Source organism: Pongo abelii, chromosome 6, assembly GCF_028885655.2.
Source record: "Pongo abelii isolate AG06213 chromosome 6, NHGRI_mPonAbe1-v2.0_pri, whole genome shotgun sequence".
In the NCBI taxonomy this organism is placed as follows: Eukaryota; Metazoa; Chordata; class Mammalia; order Primates; family Hominidae; genus Pongo; species Pongo abelii.
In genome coordinates, this window is record NC_071991.2 from 115,100,982 (window position 1) to 115,107,543 (window position 6,562).

Consider the following 6,562-nt stretch of genomic DNA (forward strand, 5'->3'; position numbering starts at 1 on the left):
CAGAGATATAGATCAATGGAACAGAACAGAGCTCTCAGAAATAACGCCACATATCTACAACTATCTGATCTTTGACAAACCTGAGAAAAACAAGCAATGGGGAAAGGATTCCCTATTTAATAAATGGTGCTGGGAAAACTGGCTAGCCATATGTAGAAAGCTGAAACTGGATCCCTTCCTTACACCTTATACAAAAATTAATTCAAGATGGATTAAAGACTTAAATGTTAGACCTAAAACCATAAAAACCCAGAAGAAAACCTAGGCAATACCATTCAGGACATAGGCATGGGCAAGGACTTCACGTCTAAAACACCAAAAGCAATGGCAACAAAAGCCAAAATTGACAAATGGGATCTAATTAAACTCAAGAGCTTCTGCACAGCAAAAGAAACCACCATCAGAGTGAACAGGCAACCTACAGATTGGGAGAAAATTTTTGCAACCTGCTCATCTGACAAAGGGCTAATATCCAGAATCTACAATGAACTCAAACAAATTTACAAGAAAAAAAAAAACAACCCCATCAAAAAGTGGACGAAGGATATGAACAGACACTTCTCAAAATAAGACATTTATGCAGCCAAAAAACACATGAAAAAATGCTCACCATCACTGGCCATCAGAGAAATGCAAATCAAAACCACAATGAGATACCATCTCACACCAGTTAGAATGGCCATCATTAAAAAGTCAGGAAACAACAGGTGCTGGAGAGGATGTGGAGAAATAGGAACACTTTTACACTGTTGGTGGGACTGTAAACTAGTTCAACCATTATGGAAGTCAGTGTGGCGATTCCTCAGGGATCTAGAAGTAGAAATACCATTTGACCCAGCCATCCCATTACTGGGTATATACCCAAAGGAATATAAATCATGCTGCTATAAAGACACATGCACACGTATGTTTATTGCGGCACTATTCACAATAGCAAAGACTTGGAACCAACCCAAATGTCCAACAATGATAGACTGGATTAAGAAAATGTGGCACATATACACCATGGAATACTATGCAGCCATAAAAAAAGATGAGCTCATGTCCTTTGTAGGGACATGGATGAAATTGGAAATCATCATTCTCAGTAAACTATCGCAAGAACAAAAAACCAAACACTGCATATTCTCACTCATAGGTGGGAATTGAACAATGAGAACACATGGACACAGGAAGGGGAACATCACACTCTGGGGACTGTTGTGGGGTGGGGGGAGGGGGGAGAGATAGCATTAGGAGATATACCTAATGCTAAATGACGAGTTAATGGGTGCAGCACACCAGCATGGCATATGTATACATATGTAACTAACCTGCACATTGTGCACATGTACCCCAAAACTTAAAGTATAATAATAATAATAAAAAAAATCTGATGAAGCCCAATTACTTATTTTTTTTGTTTATAGGTATGTTTTTAATGTTGTATCTAAGAAATCTTTGCCTAGCCTAAAGTCACAGAAATTTTATCTTTTTTAAAATGTCTGATAATGTTAGGTCTATGATTCATTTTAAGTTAGAATTTAGATATGGTGTGAGGTTAACATATATTTTTAGTATTTAAAAATATTGTATTTCTCTTTTATTTGGAGCTGAGTGGGGCTGGTTATGAGCTTGTTTACTCGAGAAAATTGACCCTAATTTGTACTACATTACACAGCGTTTCATTCAATAGTTCATTTGTTTGATATGCAAACTAATTACATATAGGCAAATTGGCTAGTTTCCAATTAAGAGAAGGAAATGACTGGCCATGCATGAAGTACTGGCTAATGGAGAACAGTTATGTAAATCGTTCATTCTGACTCTCAGTAGACTGCCTGATTCTCCTTAACAACTGCGTTGGAAAAGCTATTTGCGTAATGAGATCAAACCCATATATTATCACATGTCTATTTGTAATTAAGTAGTAAGTATCAACGAGGTCTAAATAAATCAGTTCAAAGGTGGTTAGTAAATTAAAAATATGCTACCAGCTGATGAAAGCATCTCTTCAAAATATAACATTTATGAAAAATATTTAATTAGTATACATGTTATGATGGAAACTGACGGGTAAAGGGCTTTCTAGTATTGTTTTGAACTTCAATATATTTCCCCACCAAGCTTCTAAGATTGAAAAATGCAGCATTTTATTCACACTTAAAAAAAAAAGAAAATAAATTTCTCTGTGACCTAGAAAAAAGAAGTTTCTTTTATAACTAACAAATAAAGAGACAAAGGAAAACAAAGGACTTCAGAATGAGGCAGTAATATCTGGACTATATATTATGCCCAGTTTGAAAATGCAGGTCATTTTAATACCACTTTATCTTTTGTATAAAAATTCCAAAAATCATGAAGTGTAATCATAAGAGAAAAGCCTCTGCATTTTTACCTTTTTTTGGAAAACTGCTGCTAACAATTTAAACTGTTGTTATAAAATGGTTGTAATCAACATTTATCTTAGGATGGGAACTACATTTGATTGGGAAAGTGCTTCAGGTAGAGTATGAGACCCTGACAGACCTTAATACTGTTGAAAATGTCTATGCAAAACAATAATAAAAATGTACTTGTTACTTTGAAGAAAGAAGGAGGATGAGGGAGAAAGAGAACGGAGATCAGATAGGTTGTAGAGAACCGTCTATCCCTGATATGAACTTCTCCTCTCAGCCTGGGTATCTCCAAATCTTCAGTAAAATACACACAAAAAGCACAAAATGCATATTATTACATATCCTGTGGAACTGTTGAAGCAGCCGAGACCTTCATCCTGACTAATACAGGGCAAACAGGATCATGTGCAGATGGCATATGCGTGGTAGCAGAGGAGCCTGGAGAATTCAGGATAGGAACTAGCAGAAACCATGGAATTTCTCTCACGGGACTGCGGAGTTGGGGTTTGGACTAAGTTTACCCAGATTTCTAGGGGCATATGTGGGCTACATATAGATTTTACTGCTATAAAAACAAACAAGGCAGATTTGTATTTACTGATATAAAAACATGTCTATTAAATAGAAAAAGCAAGTTGTATAACAGTATCTAATTTTTTCCAAATAAGTCCACTGGAAGTTAAATATCAGAGGGAGAATTTACTATACAAACCAGGTCGACATTAAGGATGTGTTCAGATACAAGAAACAGGTCCTAGCAGTGGCACCCAAGTGGAAAGAAAGCAGGAGAGGGTGAGGAAAGTCAGAGTTGTGGCAGAGCAAGGCCGTACAGACCCTGCTAAGCAATGGCATGGAAGACTATATGATCCCGTGAAAAATGGAAATCAGGGACCCCTTGTTAAGGACTTATTAAGAATTCCAAGATGGCAACTGGAGAGCATTAAATCATGTGTGGGGCCCTTCTAAGCACTGGATCCTCTGTGGCTGCCCAGATGGCATTCCCATGACTAGGAGGACAAAATCTATAATTCCTGTGCCTTGTTGCATATTTTTCTCTTATTTTAGTGCTGACTTTTTAGGGAAAATGACTCTTCTAAAGGAAATATATAGTGAGACAATAAAGGCTTACTTGCCCCAAATCTCTTTGCTTACCACTTATCTTTGTCTTACTTCAGCCAGGTAGCTTAGAAGGCAGCTTCTGCAAATTCTCTCCCTGAGAATCACCATTAGCAAGACTCACATTGACTGAGATCTGAAATCTCTCATATACTGGACTCAAATACCATTAACGTATTATTTCAGTCACATTTTCTTTTCTTTTCTTTTGTTTCTTTTTTTGTTTTGTTTTGTTTTAATTGAGTCAGGGTCTCACTCTATCACCCAGGCTGGAGTGCAGTGGCACAATCATGGCTTACTGCAGCCTCGATCTCCTGGGCTTAAGCGATCCTCCCACCTCAGCCTCCCAAGTAGCTGGGATTACAGGTGCATACTACCACGACTGGCTAATTTTTTTTTTTTTTTTTGTATATTTTTTTAGAGATGGGGTTTCACCACATTGTCCAGGCTGGTCTTGAACTGCTGGGCTCAAGCAGTCTTCCTGCCTTGGCCTCCCAGTGTCAGGATTACAGGTATGAGCCACCGTGCCCGGCCTTATTTCATATTTTCTAATAAAACAGTATTCCAATCTGATTGTTGTAGTGAAAACAGCAGTAGTGAGTGCAGTGAAAAGTGCAAAAATTTCTGGCATGCAGTAGGTTCTCAATATCTCTTCATATATCAATGAATTAATACAAATTTCATTCTAGTCTCAGTTCTAAATGTTCCTGAGGAAATCATTTAACATTGGGAGGCCTCAATTTCTCTTCTGAAGAATAATGGAGTTGAAGTAACTATCAAGTCTAAAAATGTTTGTGTAGTTCAATGTGTAGAAAGATTTTAAAAGAGAAAGAGCTGAGAGGTTGCTGAGGGCTTACTTCTAGCAACCATTCTCAGCTTTGGAAAAGCAACATTAGAATAGGAAAAATTATGTAAGCACACTTCTTAATTTTGAATACATAATCAATTAATGTATGTATCTATAACTTCCACGTTAATATAATTCTAGCTGCATTATTTATTTATTCTACATGTCTAAATCTGCCACTATGCTAGTTCCTGTGTGGAAGACATGGCTAAGGAGGTTAGGTTATAACTATCTGGTTTCACATCCAGACTGTTAATTGGAGAATGAGGTTAAGGTTTGTAACCCCAAGTCTTGGTCTTTGGGCAGACTAAAATGCATCATTCTCCTGAGTCTTTCAGTACAATGTTCACCCCTAAAGCTGACCTATATCGACTGATGCAGATTCTCTTAGAAAGTTTAAAATTTGTTTCTGGGCGAGAGTCAAGCAAAAAAAATAGTGACCTTTTTATTGACAGTTAAATATCACTTTCTCTTAAAATGGAGATATTATCAATAAAACCTCAACCCAATAAAGTCTCACACTTTTTTTTTTTTTATTTTGAGACGGAGTCTCGCTCTGTCGTCCAGGCTGGTGTGCAGTGGCGCCATCTCGGCTCACTGCAAGCTCCGCCTCCCGGGTTGACGCCGTTCTCCTGCCTCAGCCTCCCGAGCAGCTGGGACTACAGGCGCCTGCCACAACGCCCAGCTAATTTTTTTGTATTTTTAGTAGAGACGGGGTTTCACCGTTTTAGCCAGGATGGTCTCGATCTCTTGACCTCATGATCTGCCCACCTCGGCCTCCCAAAGTGCTGGGATTACAGGCGTGTGCCACCGCGCCTGGCCAAGTCTCACACATTTAAAGCAGCTTAGTAGCAGATTGACAATATTAGTTCATGAGCTGGTCGGATTACATTTAATTAACAGATATTTTAAAATCAAACATAATAGCATTTTCCTCTCATTCTATCAATGAATTGGAGAAGATAATTTTTTCTGGGAAAACTAATTGTTTTGGAAAACACTGCTCAATTTAGTAAAGTTGAAAAAATGTTTAGATACTTCAGCAGGAGACAAGCATAAAGTCAGCACCAATTATGAGGAAGTAGAAAGACAACTGGGCCTGCAGTTCTGAAGGTTTGAATTAGCTTTGCTGCTTATGAGTTTTGAGGCTTTGGACAAGTTTTAAAACTACTCCAAGCATTATTTTCTCTTATAAAGGGAAATCATAATTCTAGCTCACAAGGATGTTGTAAGAGCTATACAGTGGAATAGCATCATGTTTGCAGCTATGTTATACAAATAATGTGCATTCTCCCATGAAATTAAAATACATAACTATATGTCCGCTTTTATACAATTAATATTTTGAGAAATAAATTTTGCAAACTATCCTTTGTTGCATACTATACTTTCTTTATTCTATAGATATTGTCTTCATACATATGCATATTTTAAAAGGTTGTTTGTATAAAACTATGCATGGTATTCTTTATGGGCTATGGGTAATTTTATCCATATGTGATTTTTACCTTATGAAATGGCTTCACAGTACAATCCCCATGTAAGATGTAACTCTGCTGCATATGAAAGTGTTTTTGCAAACCTTAAAAATCGTGCATGTGTAAGATGTTATTAATATTTTATTTTCATTTAGAAGGAAAAGTGAAATACAATAAAAAGGAAGACAGTAGGATGAAAAACAGAACCTTACATAAAGATTTTCTCATATTATTTTTCTTAATTGCCCATGGTTTTATATTTAGGTTAAATAAATAACATTGCAATTTAGAGTGTGCTATCTTTTAGCCTCAGAAAAGTAGATTTGTGTGTGCAGAAAAATCTCTATTGAACATAAAACAATGCCTTAATTTTAACACAATATTTTATCCTTAGTAGTCATACAAGTTGATTTTAAAATAATAAACTGAGTTTAAATCCATTGAATAAATAATTTTTGGATAATTGATGAATAACCAATTGAAGAATCTTCATAGTGACTCCATGGCTGCTGAAATTTCACTAATAATTTTTAAAAACATTATTTAACTGAAATTAATACATATATATCTGTTCTATAAAAATGTAAAGAGAACTTTAAGTTGTAATTAATGAAATGTTAGAGCTTCAAAAACTTTGAAGGACAATTTTCATTCTGTTTTATAATTTAGATGTTGAAATCACAAATGGGTAAGTGATTTGTGTAAAGTTACACATCTGCCACAGAGAAGATGGAACTCAAGGC